Source organism: Gasterosteus aculeatus, chromosome 6 (genome assembly GCF_964276395.1).
Source record: "Gasterosteus aculeatus chromosome 6, fGasAcu3.hap1.1, whole genome shotgun sequence".
NCBI lineage: Eukaryota > Metazoa > Chordata > Actinopteri > Perciformes > Gasterosteidae > Gasterosteus > Gasterosteus aculeatus.
The window spans coordinates 227501-252543 of record NC_135693.1 but is presented as its reverse complement, the minus strand read 5'-3'; the positions used below and the strand labels follow the sequence as shown (position 1 = coordinate 252543).

General features: G+C 40.7%; 1 pseudogene; it reads left to right on the top strand.

The window, feature by feature from the left end:
- Positions 1–24877: 24877 nt before the first annotated feature.
- LOC144409543 (28S ribosomal RNA) overlaps positions 24878–25043 on the top strand; it is a 3648-nt pseudogene continuing 3482 nt past the window's right edge.

The following is a 25043-nucleotide window of genomic DNA, read 5'->3' as shown; positions in this document are numbered from 1 at the left end:
GCATTTTTTTCAGACTTGAAAGTTTAAAAAAAGTTTTTTCCATTACTTTTACAAGTATGGAGTGAACCCCATGCAGGCTTAGCCTACACCACCTAACATAGTGGTGCCACTGGGTGGAGTTGAAACCGAGGCATCTGTCTGGGGGGCGAGAGTGATAACCACTACACCACTGTAACGTGTCAACTGCTGCCATCGGAATGTCATATGACTCCAATTTAGAAAAAATTCGGATTTTTAGACAAAAGTAGGTTTTCTCACCGTCGTCCCCCTTCATATGACTAAAGATAGAATTTCATGACATTTGCAAAATATTTTGGCATTTTTTTCAGACTTGGAAGTTTAAAAAAAGTTTTTTCCATTACTTTTACAAGTATGGAGTGAACCCCATGCAGGCTTAGCCTACACCACCTAACGCAGTGGCGCCACTGGGTGTAGTTGAACCCGAGGCATCTGTCTGGGAGGCAAGAGTGCTAACCACTACACCACTGTACCGTGTCAACTGCTGCCATTAGAATGTCTTATGACTCCAATTTAGAAAAAATTCGGATTTTTATTCAAAAGTAGGTTTTCTCACCGTCGTCCCCCTTCATATGACTAAAGATAGAATTTATTGACTTTTTGTAAAATATTTGGGGATTCTTTTCAGACGCGGAAGTTTTAAAAAACATTTTTCCATTACTTTTACAAGTATGGAGTGAACCCCATGCAGGCTTAGCCTACACCACCTAACACAATGGCGCCACTGGGTGGAGTTGAACCCGAGGCATCTGTCTGGGAGGCGAGAGTGCTAACCACTACACCACTGTACCGTGTCAACTGCTGCCATTAGAATGTCTGATGACTCCAATTTAGAAAAAATTCAGATTAATATTCAAACGTACGTTTTCTCACCATCGTCCCCCTTCATATGACTAAAGATACAATTTAATGACTTTTTGTAAAATATTTGGGGATTCTTTTCAGACGCGGAAGTTTTAAAAAACATTTTTCCATTACTTTTACAAGTATGGAGTGAACCCCATGCAGGCTTAGACTACACCACCTAACACAATGGCGCCACTGGGTGGAGTTGAACCCGAGGCATCTGTCTGGGAGGTGAGAGTGCTAACCACTACACCACTATACAATGTCCACTGCTGCCATTAGAATGTCTTATGACTCCAATTTAGAAAAAATTCGGATTTTTATTCAAAAGTAGGTTTTCTCACCGTCGTCCCCCTTCATATGACTAAAGATAGAATTTCATGACATTTGCAGAATATTTTGGCATTTTTTTCAGACTTAGAAGTTTAAAAAAAAAATTCCATTACTTTTACAAGTATGGAGTGAACCCCATGCAGGCTTAGCCTACACCACCTAACACAATGGCGCCACTGGGTGGAGTTGAACCCGAGGCATCTGTCTGGGAGGTGAGAGTGCTAACCACTACACCACTATACAATGTCAACTGCTGCCATTAGAATGTCTTATGACTCCAATTTAGAAAAAATTCGGATTTTTATTCAAAAGTAGGTTTTCTCACCGTCGTCCCCCTTCATATGACTAAAGATAGAATTTCAAGACATTTGCAGAATATTTTGGCATTTTTTTCAGACTTGGAAGTTTAAAAAAAAAATTCCATTACTTTTACAAGTATGGAGTGAACCCCATGCAGGCTTAGCCTACACCACCTAACACAATGGCGCCACTGGGTGGAGTTGAACCCGAGGCATCTGTCTGGGAGGTGAGAGTGCTAACCACTACACCACTATACAATGTCCACTGCTGCCATTAGAATGTCTTATGACTCCAATTTAGAAAAAATTCAGATTAATATTCAAACGTACGTTTTCTCACCGTCGTCCCCCTTCATATGACTAAAGATAGAATTTCATGACTTTTTTCAAAATATTTGGGGATTCTTTTCAGACTCTGAAGTTTAAAAAAACTTTTTTCCATTACTTTTTTTAGTATTGGGTGAACCCCATGCAGGCTTAGCCTACACCACCTAACACAGTGGCGCCACTGGGTGGAGTTGAACCCGAGGCATCTGTCTGGCAGGCGAGAGTGCTAACCACTACACCACTGTACCCTATCAATTGCTGCCATTAGAATGTCTTATGACTCCAATTTAGAAAAAATTCGGATTTTTATTCAAAAGTAGGTTTTCTCACCGTCGTCCCCCTTCATATGACTAAAGATAGAATTTCATGACATTTGCAAAATATTTTGGCATTTTTTTCAGACTTGGAAGTTTAAAAAAAGTTTTTTTCATTACTTTTACAAGTATGGAGTGAACCCCATGCAGGCTAAGCCTACACCACCTAACACAGAGGCGCCACTGGGTGGAGTTGAACCCGAGGCATCTGTCTGGGAGGTGAGAGTGCTAACCACTACACCACTGTACCGTGTCAACTGCTGCCGTTAGAATGTGTTATGACTCCAATTTAGAAGAAATTCGGATTTTTATTCAAAAGTAGGTTTTCTCACCGTCGTCCCCCTTCATATGACTAAAGATAGAATTTCATGACATTTGCAAAATATTTTGGCATTTTTTTCAGACTTGAAAGTTTAAAAAAAGTTTTTTCCATTACTTTTACAAGTATGGAGTGAACCCCATGCAGGCTAAGCCTACACCACCTAACACAGAGGCGCCACTGGGTGGAGTTGAACCCGAGGCATCTGTCTGGGAGGTGAGAGTGCTAACCACTACACCACTGTACCGTGTCAACTGCTGCCATCGGAATGTCGTATGACTCCAATTTAGAAAAAATTCGGATTTTTATTCAAAAGTAGGTTTTCTCACCGTCGTCCCCCTTCATATGAATAAAGATAGAATTTCATGACATTTGCAAAATATTTTGGCATTTTTCTCAGACTTGGAAGTTTAAAAAAAGTTTTTTCCATTACTTTTACAAGTATGGAGTGAACCCCATGCAGGCTAAGCCTACACAGCCTAACATAGTGGTGCCACTGGGTGGAGTTGAAACCGAGGCATCTGTCTGGGGGGCGAGAGTGATAACCACTACACCACTGTACCGTGTCAACTGCTGCCATCGGAATGTCGTATGACTCAATTTAGAAAAAAATCGGATTTTTAGTCAAAAGTAGGTTTTCTCACCGTCGTCCCCCTTCATATGACTAAAGATAGAATTTCATGACATTTGCAAAATATTTTGGCATTTTTTTCAGACTTGGAAGTTTAAAAAAAGTTTTTTCCATTACTTTTACAAGTATGGAGTGAACCCCATGCAGGCTTAGCCTACACCACCTAACATAGTGGTGCCACTGGGTGGAGTTGAAACCGAGGCATCTGTCTGGGGGGCGAGAGTGATAACCACTACACCACTGTAACGTGTCAACCGCTGCCATCGGAATGTCATATGACTCCAATTTAGAAAAAATTCGGATTTTTATTCAAAAGTAGGTTTTCTCACCGTCGTCCCCCTTCATATGACTAAAGATAGAATTTCATGACATTTGCAAAATATTTTGGCATTTTTCTCAGACTCTGAAGCTTAAAAAAACTTTTTTCCAATACTTTTAGAAGTATGTACTGAACCCCATGCAGGCTTAGCCTACACCACCTAACGCAGTGGCGCCACTGGGTGGAGTTGAACCCGAGGCATCTGTCTGGGAGGCGAGAGTGCTAACCACTACACCACTGTACCGTGTCAACTGCTGCCATTAGAATGTCTTATGACTCCAATTTAGAAAAACTTCGGATTTTTATTCAAAAGTAGGTTTTCTCACCGTCGTCCCCCTTCATATGACTAAAGATAGCATTTCATGACATTTGCAAAATATTTTGGCATTTTTTTCAGACTTGGAAGTTTAAAAAAAGTTTTTTCCATTACTTTTACAAGTATGGAGTGAACCCCATGCAGGCTTAGCCTACACCACCTAACATAGTGGTGCCACTGGGTGGAGTTGAAACCGAGGCATCTGTCTGGGGGGCGAGAGTGATAACCACTACACCACTGTACCGTGTCAACTCCTGCCATTAGAATGTCTTATGACTCCAATTTAGAAAAAATTCAGATTAATATTCAAACGTACGTTTTCTCACCGTCGTCCCCCTTCATATGACTAAAGATAGAATTTAATGAATTTTTCCAAAATATTTGGGGATTCTTTTCAGACGCCGAATTTTAAAAAAAGTTTTTTCCATTACTTTTACAAGTATGGAGTGAACCCCATGCAGGCTTAGCCTACACCACCTAACACAGTGGCGCCACTGGGTGGAGTTGAACCCGAGGCATCTGTCTGGCAGGCGAGAGTGCTAACCACTACACCACTGTACCCTATCAATTGCTGCCATTAGAATGTCTTATGACTCCAATTTAGAAAAAAATCACATTTTTATTCAAAAGTACGTTTTCTCACCGTCGTCCCCCTTCATATGACTAAAGATAGAATTTATTGACTTTTTGTAAAATATTTGGGGATTCTTTTCAGACGCGGAAGTTTAAAAAAACATTTTTCCATTACTTTTACAAGTATGGAGTGAACCCCATGCAGGCTTAGACTACACCACCTAACACAATGGCGCCACTGGGTGGAGCTGAACCCGAGGCATCTGTCTGGGAGGTGAGAGTGCTAACCACTACACCACTATACAATGTCCACTGCTGCCATTAGAATGTCTTATGACTCCAATTTAGAAAAAATTCGGATTTTTATTCAAAAGTAGGTTTTCTCACCGTCGTCCCCCTTCATATGACTAAAGATAGAATTTCATGACATTTGCAGAATATTTTGGCATTTTTTTCAGACTTGGAAGTTTAAAAAAAAAATTCCATTACTTTTACAAGTATGGAGTGAACCCCATGCAGGCTTAGCCTATACCACCTAACACAGAGTCGCCACTGGGTGGAGTTGAACCCGAGGCATCTGTCTGGCAGGCGAGAGTGCTAACCACTACACCACTGTACCCTATCAATTGCTGCCATTAGAATGTCTTATGACTCCAATTTAGAAAAAAATCACATTTTTATTCAAAAGTACGTTTTCTCAGCATCGTGCCCCTTCATATGACTAAAGATAGAATTTCATGACTTTTTTCAAAATATTTGGGGATTCCTTTTAGACTCTGAAGCTTAAAAAAACTTTTTTCCATTACTTTTAGAAGTATGTACTGAACCCCATGCAGGCTTAGCCTACACCACCTAACGCAGTGGCGCCACTGGGTGGAGTTGAACCCGAGGCATCTGTCTGGGAGGTGAGAGTGCTAACCACTACACCACTGTACCGTGTCAACTGCTGCCATTAGAATGTCTTATGACTCCAATTTAGAAAAAATTCGGATTTTATTTCAAAAGTAGGTTTTCTCACCGTCGTCCCCCTTCATATGACTAAAGATAGAATTTCATGACATTTGCAGAATATTTTGGCATTTTTTTCAGACTTGGAAGTTTAAAAAAAGTTTTTTCCATTACTTTTACAAGTATGGAGTGAACCCCATGCAGGCTTAGCCTACACCACCTAACACAGAGACGCCACTGGGTGGAGTTGAACCCGAGGCATCTGTCTGGGAGGTGAGAGTGCTAACCACTACACCACTGTACCGTGTCAACTGCTGCCATTAGAATGTCTTATGACTCCAATTTAGAAAATATCCGGATTTTTATTTAAAAGTACGTTTTCTCACCGTCGTCCCCCTTCATATGACTAAAGATAGAATTTCATGACATTTGCAAAATATTTTGGCATTTTTTTCAGACTTGAAAGTTTAAAAAAAGTTTTTTCCATTACTTTTACAAGTATGGAGTGAATCCCATGCAGGCTTAGCCTACACCACCTAACACAATGGCGCCACTGGGTGGAGTTGAACCCGAGGCATCTGTCTGGGAGGCAAGAGTGCTAACCACTACACCACTATACAATGTCCACTGCTGCCATTAGAATGTCTTATGACTCCAATTTAGAAAAAATTCGGATTTTTATTCAAAAGTAGGTTTTCTCACCGTCGTCCCCCTTCATATGACTAAAGATAGAATTTCATGACATTTGCAGAATATTTTGGCATTTTTTTCAGACTTAGAAGTTTAAAAAAAAAATTCCATTACTTTTACAAGTATGGAGTGAACCCCATGCAGGCTTAGCCTACACCACCTAACACAATGGCGCCACTGGGTGGAGTTGAACCCGAGGCATCTGTCTGGGAGGTGAGAGTGCTAACCACTACACCACTATACAATGTCAACTGCTGCCATTAGAATGTCTTATGACTCCAATTTAGAAAAAATTCGGATTTTTATTCAAAAGTAGGTTTTCTCACCGTCGTCCCCCTTCATATGACTAAAGATAGAATTTCAAGACATTTGCAGAATATTTTGGCATTTTTTTCAGACTTGGAAGTTTAAAAAAAAAATTCCATTACTTTTACAAGTATGGAGTGAACCCCATGCAGGCTTAGCCTACACCACCTAACACAATGGCGCCACTGGGTGGAGTTGAACCCGAGGCATCTGTCTGGGAGGTGAGAGTGCTAACCACTACACCACTATACAATGTCCACTGCTGCCATTAGAATGTCTTATGACTCCAATTTAGAAAAAATTCAGATTAATATTCAAACGTACGTTTTCTCACCGTCGTCCCCCTTCATATGACTAAAGATAGAATTTCATGACTTTTTTCAAAATATTTGGGGATTCTTTTCAGACTCTGAAGTTTAAAAAAACTTTTTTCCATTACTTTTTTTAGTATTGGGTGAACCCCATGCAGGCTTAGCCTACACCACCTAACACAGTGGCGCCACTGGGTGGAGTTGAACCCGAGGCATCTGTCTGGCAGGCGAGAGTGCTAACCACTACACCACTGTACCCTATCAATTGCTGCCATTAGAATGTCTTATGACTCCAATTTAGAAAAAAATCACATTTTTATTCAAAAGTACGTTTTCTCACCGTCGTCCCCCTTCATATGACTAAAGATAGAATTTATTGACTTTTTGTAAAATATTTGGGGATTCTTTTCAGACGCGGAAGTTTTAAAAAACATTTTTCCATTACTTTTACAAGTATGGAGTGAACCCCATGCAGGCTTAGCCTACACCACCTAACACAATGGCGCCACTGGGTGGAGTTGAACCCGAGGCATCTGTCTGGGAGGTGAGAGTGCTAACCACTACACCACTATACAATGTCCACTGCTGCCATTAGAATGTCTTATGACTCCAATTTAGAAAAAATTCGGATTTTTATTCAAAAGTAGGTTTTCTCACCGTCGTCCCCCTTCATATGACTAAAGATAGAATTTCATGACATTTGCAGAATATTTTGGCATTTTTTTCAGACTTGGAAGTTTAAAAAAAAAATTCCATTACTTTTACAAGTATGGAGTGAACCCCATGCAGGCTTAGCCTATACCACCTAACACAGAGTCGCCACTGGGTGGAGTTGAACCCGAGGCATCTGTCTGGCAGGCGAGAGTGCTAACCACTACACCACTGTACCCTATCAATTGCTGCCATTAGAATGTCTTATGACTCCAATTTAGAAAAAAATCACATTTTTATTCAAAAGTACGTTTTCTCAGCATCGTGCCCCTTCATATGACTAAAGATAGAATTTCATGACTTTTTTCAAAATATTTGGGGATTCCTTTTAGACTCTGAAGCTTAAAAAAACTTTTTTCCATTACTTTTAGAAGTATGTACTGAACCCCATGCAGGCTTAGCCTACACCACCTAACGCAGTGGCGCCACTGGGTGGAGTTGAACCCGAGGCATCTGTCTGGGAGGTGAGAGTGCTAACCACTACACCACTGTACCGTGTCAACTGCTGCCATTAGAATGTCTTATGACTCCAATTTAGAAAAAATTCGGATTTTATTTCAAAAGTAGGTTTTCTCACCGTCGTCCCCCTTCATATGACTAAAGATAGAATTTCATGACATTTGCAGAATATTTTGGCATTTTTTTCAGACTTGGAAGTTTAAAAAACGTTTTTTCCATTACTTTTACAAGTATGGAGTGAACCCCATGCAGGCTTAGCCTACACCACCTAACACAGAGACGCCACTGGGTGGAGTTGAACCCGAGGCATCTGTCTGGGAGGTGAGAGTGCTAACCACTACACCACTGTACCGTGTCAACTGCTGCCATTAGAATGTCTTATGACTCCAATTTAGAAAATATCCGGATTTTTATTTAAAAGTACGTTTTCTCACCGTCGTCCCCCTTCATATGACTAAAGATAGAATTTCATGACATTTGCAAAATATTTTGGCATTTTTTTCAGACTTGAAAGTTTAAAAAAAGTTTTTTCCATTACTTTTACAAGTATGGAGTGAATCCCATGCAGGCTTAGCCTACACCACCTAACACAGTGGGGCCACTGGGTGGAGTTGAACCCGAGGCATCTGTCTGGGAGGCGAGAATGCTAACCACTACACCACTGTACCGTATCAATTGCTGCCATTAGAATGTCTTATGACTCCAATTTAGAAAAAAATCACATTTTTATTCAAAAGTACGTTTTCTCAGCATCGTGCCCCTTCATATGACTAAAGATAGAATTTCATGACTTTTTTCAAAATATTTGGGGATTCCTTTTAGACTCTGAAGCTTAAAAAAACTTTTTTCCATTACTTTTAGAAGTATGTACTGAACCCCATGCAGGCTTAGCCTACACCACCTAACGCAGTGGCGCCACTGGGTGGAGTTGAACCCGAGGCATCTGTCTGGGAGGCAAGAGTGCTAACCACTACACCACTGTACCGTGTCAACTGCTGCCGTTAGAATGTCGTATGACTCCAATTTTGAAAAAATTCGGATTTTTATTCAAAAGTACGTTTTCTCAGCATCGTGCCCCTTCATATGACTAAAGATAGAATTTCATGACTTTTTGCAAAATATTTTGGCATTCTTTTCAGACTTGGAAGTTTAAAAAAAGTTTTTTCCATTACTTTTACAAGTATGGAGTGAACCCCATGCAGGCTAAGCCTACACCACCTAACACAGAGACGCCACTGGGTGGAGTTGAACCCGAGGCATCTGTCTGGGAGGTGAGAGTGCTAACCACTACACCACTGTACCGTGTCAACTGCTGTCGTTTGAATGTCTTATGACTCCAATTTAGAAAAAATTCAGATTTTTATTCAAAAGTACGTTTTCTCAGCATCGTGCCCCTTCATATGACTAAAGATAGAATTTCATGACTTTTTCCAAAATATTTGGGGATTCTTTTCAGACACTGAAGTATAAAAAAACTTTTTTCCATTACTTTTTTTAAGTATCGAGTGAAGCCCATGCAGGCTTAGCCTACACCACCTAACACAGTGGGGCCTCTGGGTGGAGTTGAACCCGAGGCATCTGTCTGGGAGGCGAGAATGCTAACCACTACACCACTGTACCCTATCAATTGCTGCCATTAGAATGTCTTATGACTCCAATTTAGAAAAAAATCACATTTTTATTCAAAAGTACGTTTTCTCAGCATCGTGCCCCTTAATATGACTAAAGATAGAATTTCATGACTTTCTTCAAGATATTTGGGGATTCCTTTTAGACTCTGAAGCTTAAAAAAACTTTTTTCCATTACTTTTAGAAGTATGTACTGAACCCCATGCAGGCTTAGCCTACACCACCTAACGCAGTGGCGCCACTGGGTGGAGTTGAACCCGAGGCATCTGTCTGGGAGGTGAGAGTGCTAACCACTACACCACTGTACCGTGTCAACTGCTGCCATTAGAATGTCTTATGACTCCAATTTAGAAAAAATTCAGATTAATATTCAAACGTACGTTTTCTCACCGTCGTCCCCCTTCATATGAATAAAGATAGAATTTCATGACTTTTTTCAAAATATTTGGGGATTCTTTTCAGACTCTGAAGTTTAAAAAAACTTTTTTCCATTACTTTTTTTAGTATTGGGTGAACCCCATGCAGGCTTAGCCTACACCACCTAACACAGTGGCGCCACTGGGTGGAGTTGAACCCGAGGCATCTGTCTGGCAGGCGAGAGTGCTAACCACTACACCACTGTACCCTATCAATTGCTGCCATTAGAATGTCTTATGACTCCAATTTAGAAAAAAATCACATTTTTATTCAAAAGTACGTTTTCTCAGCATCGTGCCCCTTCATATGACTAAAGATAGAATTTCATGACTTTTTTCAAAATATTTGGGGATTCCTTTTAGACTCTGAAGCTTAAAAAAACTTTTTTCCATTACTTTTAGAAGTATGTACTGAACCCCATGCAGGCTTAGCCTACACCACCTAACGCAGTGGCGCCACTGGGTGGAGTTGAACCCGAGGCATCTGTCTGGGAGGTGAGAGTGCTAACCACTACACCACTGTACCGTGTCAACTGCTGCCATTAGAATGTCTTATGACTCCAATTTAGAAAAAATTCGGATTTTATTTCAAAAGTAGGTTTTCTCACCGTCGTCCCCCTTCATATGACTAAAGATAGAATTTCATGACATTTGCAGAATATTTTGGCATTTTTTTCAGACTTGGAAGTTTAAAAAAAGTTTTTTCCATTACTTTTACAAGTATGGAGTGAACCCCATGCAGGCTTAGCCTACACCACCTAACATAGTGGTGCCACTGGGTGGAGTTGAAACCGAGGCATCTGTCTGGGGGGCGAGAGTGATAACCACTACACCACTGTAACGTGTCAACTGCTGCCATCGGAATGTCATATGACTCCAATTTAGAAAAAATTCGGATTTTTAGACAAAAGTAGGTTTTCTCACCGTCGTCCCCCTTCATATGACTAAAGATAGAATTTCATGACATTTGCAAAATATTTTGGCATTTTTTTCAGACTTGGAAGTTTAAAAAAAGTTTTTTCCATTACTTTTACAAGTATGGAGTGAACCCCATGCAGGCTTAGCCTACACCACCTAACGCAGTGGCGCCACTGGGTGGAGTTGAACCCGAGGCATCTGTCTGGGAGGCAAGAGTGCTAACCACTACACCACTGTACCGTGTCAACTGCTGCCATTAGAATGTCTTATGACTCCAATTTAGAAAAAATTCGGATTTTTATTCAAAAGTAGGTTTTCTCACCGTCGTCCCCCTTCATATGACTAAAGATAGAATTTATTGACTTTTTGTAAAATATTTGGGGATTCTTTTCAGACGCGGAAGTTTTAAAAAACATTTTTCCATTACTTTTACAAGTATGGAGTGAACCCCATGCAGGCTTAGCCTACACCACCTAACACAATGGCGCCACTGGGTGGAGTTGAACCCGAGGCATCTGTCTGGGAGGCGAGAGTGCTAACCACTACACCACTGTACCGTGTCAACTGCTGCCATTAGAATGTCTGATGACTCCAATTTAGAAAAAATTCAGATTAATATTCAAAAGTAGGTTTTCTCACCGTCGTCCCCCTTCATATGACTAAAGATAGAATTTCATGACATTTGCAGAATATTTTGGCATTTTTTTCAGACTTGGAAGTTTAAAAAAAAAATTCCATTACTTTTACAAGTATGGAGTGAACCCCATGCAGGCTTAGCCTACACCACCTAACACAATGGCGCCACTGGGTGGAGTTGAACCCGAGGCATCTGTCTGGGAGGTGAGAGTGCTAACCACTACACCACTATACAATGTCAACTGCTGCCATTAGAATGTCTTATGACTCCAATTTAGAAAAAATTCGGATTTTTATTCAAAAGTAGGTTTTCTCACCGTCGTCCCCCTTCATATGACTAAAAATAGAATTTCAAGACATTTGCAGAATATTTTGGCATTTTTTTCAGACTTGGAAGTTTAAAAAAAAAATTCCATTACTTTTACAAGTATGGAGTGAACCCCATGCAGGCTAAGCCTACACCACCTAACACAGAGGCGCCACTGGGTGGAGTTGAACCCGAGGCATCTGTCTGGGAGGTGAGAGTGCTAACCACTACACCACTATACAATGTCCACTGCTGCCATTAGAATGTCTTATGACTCCAATTTAGAAAATATCCGGATTTTTATTTAAAAGTACGTTTTCTCACCGTCGTCCCCCTTCATATGACTAAAGATAGAATTTCATGACATTTGCAGAATATTTTGGCATTTTTTTCAGACTTGGAAGTTTAAAAAACGTTTTTTCCATTACTTTTACAAGTATGGAGTGAACCCCATGCAGGCTTAGCCTACACCACCTAACACAGAGACGCCACTGGGTGGAGTTGAACCCGAGGCATCTGTCTGGGAGGTGAGAGTGCTAACCACTACACCACTGTACCGTGTCAACTGCTGCCATTAGAATGTCTTATGACTCCAATTTAGAAAATATCCGGATTTTTATTTAAAAGTACGTTTTCTCACCGTCGTCCCCCTTCATATGACTAAAGATAGAATTTCATGACATTTGCAAAATATTTTGGCATTTTTTTCAGACTTGAAAGTTTAAAAAAAGTTTTTTCCATTACTTTTACAAGTATGGAGTGAATCCCATGCAGGCTTAGCCTACACCACCTAACACAGTGGGGCCACTGGGTGGAGTTGAACCCGAGGCATCTGTCTGGGAGGCGAGAATGCTAACCACTACACCACTGTACCGTATCAATTGCTGCCATTAGAATGTCTTATGACTCCAATTTAGAAAAAAATCACATTTTTATTCAAAAGTACGTTTTCTCAGCATCGTGCCCCTTCATATGACTAAAGATAGAATTTCATGACTTTTTTCAAAATATTTGGGGATTCCTTTTAGACTCTGAAGCTTAAAAAAACTTTTTTCCATTACTTTTAGAAGTATGTACTGAACCCCATGCAGGCTTAGCCTACACCACCTAACGCAGTGGCGCCACTGGGTGGAGTTGAACCCGAGGAATCTGTCTGGGAGGCAAGAGTGCTAACCACTACACCACTGTACCGTGTCAACTGCTGCCGTTAGAATGTCGTATGACTCCAATTTTGAAAAAATTCGGATTTTTATTCAAAAGTACGTTTTCTCAGCATCGTGCCCCTTCATATGACTAAAGATAGAATTTCATGACTTTTTGCAAAATATTTTGGCATTCTTTTCAGACTTGGAAGTTTAAAAAAAGTTTTTTCCATTACTTTTACAAGTATGGAGTGAACCCCATGCAGGCTAAGCCTACACCACCTAACACAGAGACGCCACTGGGTGGAGTTGAACCCGAGGCATCTGTCTGGGAGGTGAGAGTGCTAACCACTACACCACTGTACCGTGTCAACTGCTGTCGTTTGAATGTCTTATGACTCCAATTTAGAAAAAATTCAGATTTTTATTCAAAAGTACGTTTTCTCAGCATCGTGCCCCTTCATATGACTAAAGATAGAATTTCATGACTTTTTCCAAAATATTTGGGGATTCTTTTCAGACACTGAAGTATAAAAAAACTTTTTTCCATTACTTTTTTTAAGTATGGAGTGAAGCCCATGCAGGCTTAGCCTACACCACCTAACACAGTGGGGCCTCTGGGTGGAGTTGAACCCGAGGCATCTGTCTGGGAGGCGAGAATGCTAACCACTACACCACTGTACCCTATCAATTGCTGCCATTAGAATGTCTTATGACTCCAATTTAGAAAAAAATCACATTTTTATTCAAAAGTACGTTTTCTCAGCATCGTGCCCCTTAATATGACTAAAGATAGAATTTCATGACTTTCTTCAAAATATTTGGGGATTCCTTTTAGACTCTGAAGCTTAAAAAAACTTTTTTCCATTACTTTTAGAAGTATGTACTGAACCCCATGCAGGCTTAGCCTACACCACCTAACGCAGTGGCGCCACTGGGTGGAGTTGAACCCGAGGCATCTGTCTGGGAGGTGAGAGTGCTAACCACTACACCACTGTACCGTGTCAACTGCTGCCATTAGAATGTCTTATGACTCCAATTTAGAAAAAATTCAGATTAATATTCAAACGTACGTTTTCTCACCGTCGTCCCCCTTCATATGAATAAAGATAGAATTTCATGACTTTTTTCAAAATATTTGGGGATTCTTTTCAGACTCTGAAGTTTAAAAAAACTTTTTTCCATTACTTTTTTTAGTATTGGGTGAACCCCATGCAGGCTTAGCCTACACCACCTAACACAGTGGCGCCACTGGGTGGAGTTGAACCCGAGGCATCTGTCTGGCAGGCGAGAGTGCTAACCACTACACCACTGTACCCTATCAATTGCTGCCATTAGAATGTCTTATGACTCCAATTTAGAAAAAAATCACATTTTTATTCAATAGTACGTTTTCTCAGCATCGTGCCCCTTCATATGACTAAAGATAGAATTTCATGACTTTTTTCAAAATATTTGGGGATTCCTTTTAGACTCTGAAGCTTAAAAAAACTTTTTTCCATTACTTTTAGAAGTATGTACTGAACCCCATGCAGGCTTAGCCTACACCACCTAACGCAGTGGCGCCACTGGGTGGAGTTGAACCCGAGGCATCTGTCTGGGAGGTGAGAGTGCTAACCACTACACCACTGTACCGTGTCAACTGCTGCCATTAGAATGTCTTATGACTCCAATTTAGAAAAAATTCGGATTTTATTTCAAAAGTAGGTTTTCTCACCGTCGTCCCCCTTCATATGACTAAAGATAGAATTTCATGACATTTGCAGAATATTTTGGCATTTTTTTCAGACTTGGAAGTTTAAAAAAAGTTTTTTCCATTACTTTTACAAGTATGGAGTGAACCCCATGCAGGCTTAGCCTACACCACCTAACATAGTGGTGCCACTGGGTGGAGTTGAAACCGAGGCATCTGTCTGGGGGGCGAGAGTGATAACCACTACACCACTGTACCGTGTCAACTGCTGCCATTAGAATGTCTTATGACTCCAATTTAGAAAAAATTCGGATTTTTATTCAAAAGTAGGTTTTCTCACCGTCGTCCCCCTTCATATGACTAAAGATAGAATTTATTGACTTTTTGTAAAATATTTGGGGATTCTTTTCAGACGCGGAAGTTTTAAAAAACATTTTTCCATTACTTTTACAAGTATGGAGTGAACCCCATGCAGGCTTAGCCTACACCACCTAACACAATGGCGCCACTGGGTGGAGTTGAACCCGAGGCATCTGTCTGGGAGGCGAGAGTGCTAACCACTACACCACTGTACCGTGTCAACTGCTGCCATTAGAATGTCTGATGACTCCAATTTAGAAAAAATTCAGATTAATATTCAAACGTACGTTTTCTCACCATCGTCCCCCTTCATATGACTAAAGATACAATTTAATGACTTTTTGTAAAATATTTGGGGATTCTTTTCAGACGCGGAAGTTTTAAAAAACATTTTTCCATTACTTTTACAAGTATGGAGTGAACCCCATGCAGGCTTAGACTACACCACCTAACACAATGGCGCCACTGGGTGGAGTTGAACCCGAGGCATCTGTCTGGGAGGTGAGAGTGCTAACCACTACACCACTATACAATGTCCACTGCTGCCATTAGAATGTCTTATGACTCCAATTTAGAAAAAATTCGGATTTTTATTCAAAAGTAGGTTTTCTCACCGTCGTCCCCCTTCATATGACTAAAGATAGAATTTCATGACATTTGCAGAATATTTTGGCATTTTTTTCAGACTTGGAAGTTTAAAAAAAAAATTCCATTACTTTTACAAGTATGGAGTGAACCCCATGCAGGCTTAGCCTACACCACCTAACACAATGGCGCCACTGGGTGGAGTTGAACCCGAGGCATCTGTCTGGGAGGTGAGAGTGATAACCACTACACCACTATACAATGTCAACTGCTGCCATTAGAATGTCTTATGACTCCAATTTAGAAAAAATTCGGATTTTTATTCAAAAGTAGGTTTTCTCACCGTCGTCCCCCTTCATATGACTAAAAATAGAATTTCAAGACATTTGCAGAATATTTTGGCATTTTTTTCAGACTTGGAAGTTTAAAAAAAAATTCCATTACTTTTACAAGTATGGAGTGAACCCCATGCAGGCTTAGCCTACACCACCTAACACAATGGCGCCACTGGGTGGAGTTGAACCCGAGGCATCTGTCTGGGAGGTGAGAGTGCTAACCACTACACCACTATACAATGTCCACTGCTGCCATTAGAATGTCTTATGACTCCAATTTAGAAAAAATTCAGATTAATATTCAAACGTACGTTTTCTCACCGTCGTCCCCCTTCATATGACTAAAGATAGAATTTCATGACTTTTTTCAAAATATTTGGGGATTCTTTTCAGACTCTGAAGTTTAAAAAAACTTTTTTCCATTACTTTTTTTAGTATTGGGTGAACCCCATGCAGGCTTAGCCTACACCACCTAACACAGTGGCGCCACTGGGTGGAGTTGAACCCGAGGCATCTGTCTGGCAGGCGAGAGTGCTAACCACTACACCACTGTACCCTATCAATTGCTGCCATTAGAATGTCTTATGACTCCAATTTAGAAAAAAATCACATTTTTATTCAAAAGTACGTTTTCTCACCGTCGTCCCCCTTCATATGACTAAAGATAGAATTTATTGACTTTTTGTAAAATATTTGGGGATTCTTTTCAGACGCGGAAGTTTTAAAAAACATTTTTCCATTACTTTTACAAGTATGGAGTGAACCCCATGCAGGCTTAGCCTACACCACCTAACACAATGGCGCCACTGGGTGGAGTTGAACCCGAGGCATCTGTCTGGGAGGTGAGAGTGCTAACCACTACACCACTATACAATGTCCACTGCTGCCATTAGAATGTCTTATGACTCCAATTTAGAAAAAATTCGGATTTTTATTCAAAAGTAGGTTTTCTCACCGTCGTCCCCCTTCATATGACTAAAGATAGAATTTCATGACATTTGCAGAATATTTTGGCATTTTTTTCAGACTTGGAAGTTTAAAAAAAAATTTTTCCATTACTTTTACAAGTATGGAGTGAACCCCATGCAGGCTTAGCCTACACCACCTAACACAGAGACGCCACTGGGTGGAGTTGAACCCGAGGCATCTGTCTGGGAGGTGAGAGTGCTAACCACTACACCACTGTACCGTGTCAACTGCTGCCATTAGAATGTCTTATGACTCCAATTTAGAAAATATCCGGATTTTTATTTAAAAGTACGTTTTCTCACCGTCGTCCCCCTTCATATGACTAAAGATAGAATTTCATGACATTTGCAAAATATTTTGGCATTTTTTTCAGACTTGAAAGTTTAAAAAAAGTTTTTTCCATTACTTTTACAAGTATGGAGTGAATCCCATGCAGGCTTAGCCTACACCACCTAACACAGTGGGGCCACTGGGTGGAGTTGAACCCGAGGCATCTGTCTGGGAGGCGAGAATGCTAACCACTACACCACTGTACCCTATCAATTGCTGCCATTAGAATGTCTTATGACTCCAATTTAGAAAAAAATCACATTTTTATTCAAAAGTACGTTTTCTCAGCATCGTGCCCCTTCATATGACTAAAGATAGAATTTCATGACTTTTTTCAAAATATTTGGGGATTCCTTTTAGACTCTGAAGCTTAAAAAAACTTTTTTCCATTACTTTTAGAAGTATGTACTGAACCCCATGCAGGCTTAGCCTACACCACCTAACGCAGTGGCGCCACTGGGTGGAGTTGAACCCGAGGCATCTGTCTGGGAGGCAAGAGTGCTAACCACTACACCACTGTACCGTGTCAACTGCTGCCGTTAGAATGTCGTATGACTCCAATTTTGAAAAAATTCGGATTTTTATTCAAAAGTACGTTTTCTCAGCATCGTGCCCCTTCATATGACTAAAGATAGAATTTCATGACTTTTTGCAAAATATTTTGGCATTCTTTTCAGACTTGGAAGTTTAAAAAAAGTTTTTTCCATTACTTTTACAAGTATGGAGTGAACCCCATGCAGGCTAAGCCTACACCACCTAACACAGAGACGCCACTGGGTGGAGTTGAACCCGAGGCATCTGTCTGGGAGGTGAGAGTGCTAACCACTACACCACTGTACCGTGTCAACTGCTGTCGTTTGAATGTCTTATGACTCCAATTTAGAAAAAATTCAGATTTTTATTCAAAAGTACGTTTTCTCAGCATCGTGCCCCTTCTTATGACTAAAGATAGAATTTCATGACTTTTTCCAAAATATTTGGGGATTCTTTTCAGACACTGAAGTATAAAAAAACTTTTTTCCATTACTTTTTTTAAGTATGGAGTGAAGCCCATGCAGGCTTAGCCTACACCACCTAACACAGTGGGGCCACTGGGTGGAGTTGAACCCGAGGCATCTGTCTGGGAGGCGAGAATGCTAACCACTACACCACTGTACCCTATCAATTGCTGCCATTAGAATGTCTTATGACTCCAATTTAGAAAAAAATCACATTTTTATTCAAAAGTACGTTTTCTCAGCATCGTGCCCCTTAATATGACTAAAGATAGAATTTCATGACTTTCTTCAAAATATTTGGGGATTCCTTTTAGACTCTGAAGCTTAAAAAAACTTTTTTCCATTACTTTTAGAAGTATGTACTGAACCCCATGCAGGCTTAGCCTACACCACCTAACGCAGTGGCGCCACTGGGTGGAGTTGAACCCGAGGCATCTGTCTGGGAGGTGAGAGTGCTAACCACTACACCACTGTACCGTGTCAACTGCTGCCATTAGAATGTCTTATGACTCCAATTTAGAAAAAATTCAGATTAATATTCAAACGTACGTTTTCTCACCGTCGTCCCCCTTCATATGAATAAAGACAGAATTTCATGACTTTTTTCAAAATATTTGGGGATTCTTTTCAGACTCTGAAGTTTAAAAAAACTTTTTTCCATTACTTTTTTTAGTATTGGGTGAACCCCATGCAGGCTTAGCCTACACCACCTAACACAGTGGCGCCACTGGGTGGAGTTGAACCCGAGGCATCTGTCTGGCAGGCGAGAGTGCTAACCACTACACCACTGTACCCTATCAATTGCTGCCATTAGAATGTCTTATGACTCCAATTTAGAAAAAAATCACATTTTTATTCAAAAGTACGTTTTCTCAGCATCGTGCCCCTTCATATGACTAAAGATAGAATTTCATGACTTTTTTCAAAATATTTGGGGATTCCTTTTAGACTCTGAAGCTTAAAAAAACTTTTTTCCATTACTTTTAGAAGTATGTACTGAACCCCATGCAGGCTTAGCCTACACAACCTAACGCAGTGGCGCCACTGGGTGGAGTTGAACCCGAGGCATCTGTCTGGGAGGTGAGAGTGCTAACCACTACACCACTGTACCGTGTCAACTGCTGCCATTAGAATGTCTTATGACTCCAATTTAGAAAAAATTCGGATTTTTATTCAAAAGTAGGTTTTCTCACCGTCGTCCCCCTTCATATGACTAAAGATAGAATTTCATGACATTTGCAGAATATTTTGGCATTTTTTTCAGACTTGGAAGTTTAAAAAAAGTTTTTTCCATTACTTTTACAAGTATGGAGTGAACCCCATGCAGGCTTAGCCTACACCACCTAACACAGAGACGCCACTGGGTGGAGTTGAACCCGAGGCATCTGTCTGGGAGGTGAGAGTGCTAACCACTACACCACTGTACCGTGTCAACTGCTGCCATTAGAATGTCTTATGACTCCAATTTAGAAAATATCCGGATTTTTATTTAAAAGTACGTTTTCTCACCGTCGTCCCCCTTCATATGACTAAAGATAGAATTTCATGACATTTGCAAAATATTTTGGCATTTTTTTCAGACTTGAAAGTTTAAAAAAAGTTTTTTCCATTACTTTTAGAAGTATGTACTGAACCCCATGCAGGCTTAGCCTACACCACCTAACGCAGTGGCGCCACTGGGTGGAGTTGAACCCGAGGCATCGGTCTGGGAGGCAAGAGTGCTAACCACTACACCACTGTACCGTGTCAACTGCTGCCGTTAGAATGTCGTATGACTCCAATTTTGAAAAAATTCGGATTTTTATTCAAAAGTACGTTTTCTCAGCATCGTGCCCCTTCATATGACTAAAGATAGAATTTCATGACTTTTTGCAAAATATTTTGGCATTCTTTTCAGACTTGGAAGTTTAAAAAAAGTTTTTTCCATTACTTTTACAAGTATGGAGTGAACCCCATGCAGGCTAAGCCTACACCACCTAACACAGAGACGCCACTGGGTGGAGTTGAACCCGAGGCATCTGTCTGGGAGGTGAGAGTGCTAACCACTACACCACTGTACCGTGTCAACTGCTGTCGTTTGAATGTCTTATGACTCCAATTTAGAAAAAATTCAGATTTTTATTCAAAAGTACGTTTTCTCAGCATCGTGCCCCTTCATATGACTAAACATAGAATTTCATGACTTTTTCCAAAATATTTGGGGATTCTTTTCAGACATTGAAGTATAAAAAAACTTTTTTCCATTACTTTTTTTAAGTATGGAGTGAAGCCCATGCAGGCTTAGCCTACACCACCTAACACAGTGGGGCCACTGGGTGGAGTTGAACCCGAGGCATCTGTCTGGGAGGCGAGAATGCTAACCACTACACCACTGTACCCTATCAATTGCTGCCATTAGATTGTCTTATGACTCCAATTTAGAAAAAAATCACATTTTTATTCAAAAGAACGTTTTCTCAGCATCGTGCCCCTTCATCTGACTAAAGATAGAATTTCATGACTTTTTTCAAAATATTTGGGGATTCCTTTTAGACTCTGAAGCTTAAAAAAACTTTTTTCCATTACTTTTAGAAGTATGTACTGAACCCCATGCAGGCTTAGCCTACACCACCTAACGCAGTGGCGCCACTGGGTGGAGTTGAACCCGAGGCATCTGTCTGGGAGGTGAGAGTGCTAACCACTACACCACTGTACCGTGTCAACTGCTGCCATTAGAATGTCTTATGACTCCAATTTAGAAAATATCCGGATTTTTATTTAAAAGTACGTTTTCTCACCGTCGTCCCCCTTCATATGACTAAAGATAGAATTTCATGACATTTGCAAAATATTTTGGCATTTTTTTCAGACTTGAAAGTTTAAAAAAAGTTTTTTCCATTACTTTTACAAGTATGGAGTGAAGCCCATGCAGGCTTAGCCTACACCACCTAACACAGTGGGGCCACTGGGTGGAGTTGAACCCGAGGCATCTGTCTGGGAGGCGAGAATGCTAACCACTACACCACTGTACCCTATCAATTGCTGCCATTAGAATGTCTTATGACTCCAATTTAGAAAAAAATCACATTTTTATTCAAAAGTACGTTTTCTCAGCATCGTGCCCCTTCATATGACTAAAGATAGAATTTCATGACTTTTTGCAAAATATTTTGGCATTCTTTTCAGACTTGGAAGTTTAAAAAAAGTTTTTTCCATTACTTTTACAAGTATGGAGTGAACCCCATGCAGGCTAAGCCTACACCACCTAACACAGAGACGCCACTGGGTGGAGTTGAACCCGAGGCATCTGTCTGGGAGGTGAGAGTGCTAACCACTACACCACTGTACCGTGTCAACTGCTGTCGTTTGAATGTCTTATGACTCCAATTTAGAAAAAATTCAGATTTTTATTCAAAAGTACGTTTTCTCAGCATCGTGCCCCTTCATATGACTAAAGATAGAATTTCATGACTTTTTCCAAAATATTTGGGGATTCTTTTCAGACACTGAAGTATAAAAAAACTTTTTTCCATTACTTTTTTTAAGTATGGAGTGAAGCCCATGCAGGCTTAGCCTACACCACCTAACACAGTGGGGCCACTGGGTGGAGTTGAACCCGAGGCATCTGTCTGGGAGGCGAGAATGCTAACCACTACACCACTGTACCCTATCAATTGCTGCCATTAGAATGTCTTATGACTCCAATTTAGAAAAAAATCACATTTTTATTCAAAAGTACGTTTTCTCAGCATCGTGCCCCTTAATATGACTAAAGATAGAATTTCATGACTTTCTTCAAAATATTTGGGGATTCCTTTTAGACTCTGAAGCTTAAAAAAACTTTTTTCCATTACTTTTAGAAGTATGTACTGAACCCCATGCAGGCTTAGCCTACACCACCTAACGCAGTGGCGCCACTGGGTGAAGTTGAACCCGAGGCATCTGTCTGGGAGGTGAGAGTGCTAACCACTACACCACTGTACCGTGTCAACTGCTGCCATTAGAATGTCTTATGACTCCAATTTAGAAAATATCCGGATTTTTATTTAAAAGTACGTTTTCTCACCGTCGTCCCCCTTCATATGACTAAAGATAGAATTTCATGACATTTGCAAAATATTTTGGCATTTTTTTCAGACTTGAAAGTTTAAAAAAACTTTTTTCCATTACTTTTAGAAGTATGTACTGAACCCCATGCAGGCTTAGCCTACACCACCTAACGCAGTGGCGCCACTGGGTGGAGTTGAACCCGAGGCATCGGTCTGGGAGGCAAGAGTGCTAACCACTACACCACTGTACCGTGTCAACTGCTGCCGTTAGAATGTCGTATGACTCCAATTTTGAAAAAATTCGGATTTTTATTCAAAAGTACGTTTTCTCAGCATCGTGCCCCTTCATATGACTAAAGATAGAATTTCATGACTTTTTGCAAAATATTTTGGCATTCTTTTCAGACTTGGAAGTTTAAAAAAAGTTTTTTCCATTACTTTTACAAGTATGGAGTGAACCCCATGCAGGCTAAGCCTACACCACCTAACACAGAGACGCCACTGGGTGGAGTTGAACCCGAGGCATCTGTCTGGGAGGTGAGAGTGCTAACCACTACACCACTGTACCGTGTCAACTGCTGTCGTTTGAATGTCTTATGACTCCAATTTAGAAAAAATTCAGATTTTTATTCAAAAGTACGTTTTCTCAGCATCGTGCCCCTTCATATGACTAAACATAGAATTTCATGACTTTTTCCAAAATATTTGGGGATTCTTTTCAGACACTGAAGTATAAAAAAACTTTTTTCCATTACTTTTTTTAAGTATGGAGTGAAGCCCATGCAGGCTTAGCCTACACCACCTAACACAGTGGGGCCACTGGGTGGAGTTGAACCCGAGGCATCTGTCTGGGAGGCGAGAATGCTAACCACTACACCACTGTACCCTATCAATTGCTGCCATTAGAATGTCTTATGACTCCAATTTAGAAAAAAATCACATTTTTATTCAAAAGTACGTTTTCTCAGCATCGTGCCCCTTCATATGACTAAAGATAGAATTTCATGACTTTCTTCAAAATATTTGGGGATTCCTTTTAGACTCTGAAGCTTAAAAAAACTTTTTTCCATTACTTTTAGAAGTATGTACTGAACCCCATGCAGGCTTAGCCTACACCACCTAACGCAGTGGCGCCACTGGGTGGAGTTGAACCCGAGGCATCTGTCTGGGAGGCAAGAGTGCTAACCACTACACCACTGTACCGTGTCAACTGCTGCCGTTAGAATGTCGTATGACTCCAATTTTGAAAAAATTCGGATTTTTATTCAAAAGTACGTTTTCTCAGCATTGTGCCCCTTCATATGACTAAAGATAGAATTTCATGACTTTTTGCAAAATATTTTGGCATTCTTTTCAGACTTGGAAGTTTAAAAAAAGTTTTTTCCATTACTTTTACAAGTATGGAGTGAAGCCCATGCAGGCTTAGCCTACACCACCTAACACAGTGGGGCCACTGGGTGGAGTTGAACCCGAGGCATCTGTCTGGGAGGCGAGAATGCTAACCACTACACCACTGTACCCTATCAATTGCTGCCATTAGATTGTCTTATGACTCCAATTTAGAAAAAAATCACATTTTTATTCAAAAGAACGTTTTCTCAGCATCGTGCCCCTTCATCTGACTAAAGATAGAATTTCATGACTTTTTTCAAAATATTTGGGGATTCCTTTTAGACTCTGAAGCTTAAAAAAACTTTTTTCCATTACTTTTAGAAGTATGTACTGAACCCCATGCAGGCTTAGCCTACACCACCTAACGCAGTGGCGCCACTGGGTGGAGTTGAACCCGAGGCATCTGTCTGGGAGGTGAGAGTGCTAACCACTACACCACTGTACCGTGTCAACTGCTGCCATTAGAATGTCTTATGACTCCAATTTAGAAAATATCCGGATTTTTATTTAAAAGTACGTTTTCTCACCGTCGTCCCCCTTCATATGACTAAAGATAGAATTTCATGACATTTGCAAAATATTTTGGCATTTTTTTCAGACTTGAAAGTTTAAAAAAAGTTTTTTCCATTACTTTTACAAGTATGGAGTGAAGCCCATGCAGGCTTAGCCTACACCACCTAACACAGTGGGGCCACTGGGTGGAGTTGAACCCGAGGCATCTGTCTGGGAGGCGAGAATGCTAACCACTACACCACTGTACCCTATCAATTGCTGCCATTAGAATGTCTTATGACTCCAATTTAGAAAAAAATCACATTTTTATTCAAAAGTACGTTTTCTCAGCATCGTCCCCCTTCATATGACTAAAGATAGAATTTCATGACATTTGCAAAATATTTTGGCATTTTTTTCAGACTTGGAAGTTTAAAAAAAGTTTTTTCCATTACTTTTACAAGTATGGAGTGAACCCCATGCAGGCTAAGCCTACACCACCTAACACAGAGGCACCACTGGGTGGAGTTGAACCCGAGGCATCTGTCTGGGAGGCGAGAGTGCTAACCACTACACATCTGGATCGTATCAATTGCTGCCATTAGAATGTCTTATGACTCCAATTTAGAAAATATCCGGATTTTTATTTAAAAGTACGTTTTCTCACCGTCGTCCCCCTTCATATGACTAAAGATAGAATTTCATGACATTTGCAAAATATTTTGGCATTTTTTTCAGACTTGTAAGTTTAAAAAAAGTTTTTTGCCGTGTACCGTGTCAACTGCTGTCGTTAGAATGTCTTATGACTCCAATTTAGAAGAAATTCAGATTTTTATCTGATGGCCTACGTCGCCCCCGGCAAATCGAAAGGGAGCTGGGTTCAGATTCCCGGACCTGGAGTGGCGGAGACAGGCGCCGCGAGGGGCCTGTAAGGGAAGTAAGGGAAGTCGGCAAATCAGATCCGTAACTTCGGGATAAGGATTGGCTCTAAGGGCTGGGTCGGTCGGGCCGGGGTGCGATGCGGGGCTGGCTCCGTGTCGCGGCTGGGGGAGCCGCCGTCTCGTCCGCTGTCTCATGGTCGCCCGCCGGAAGC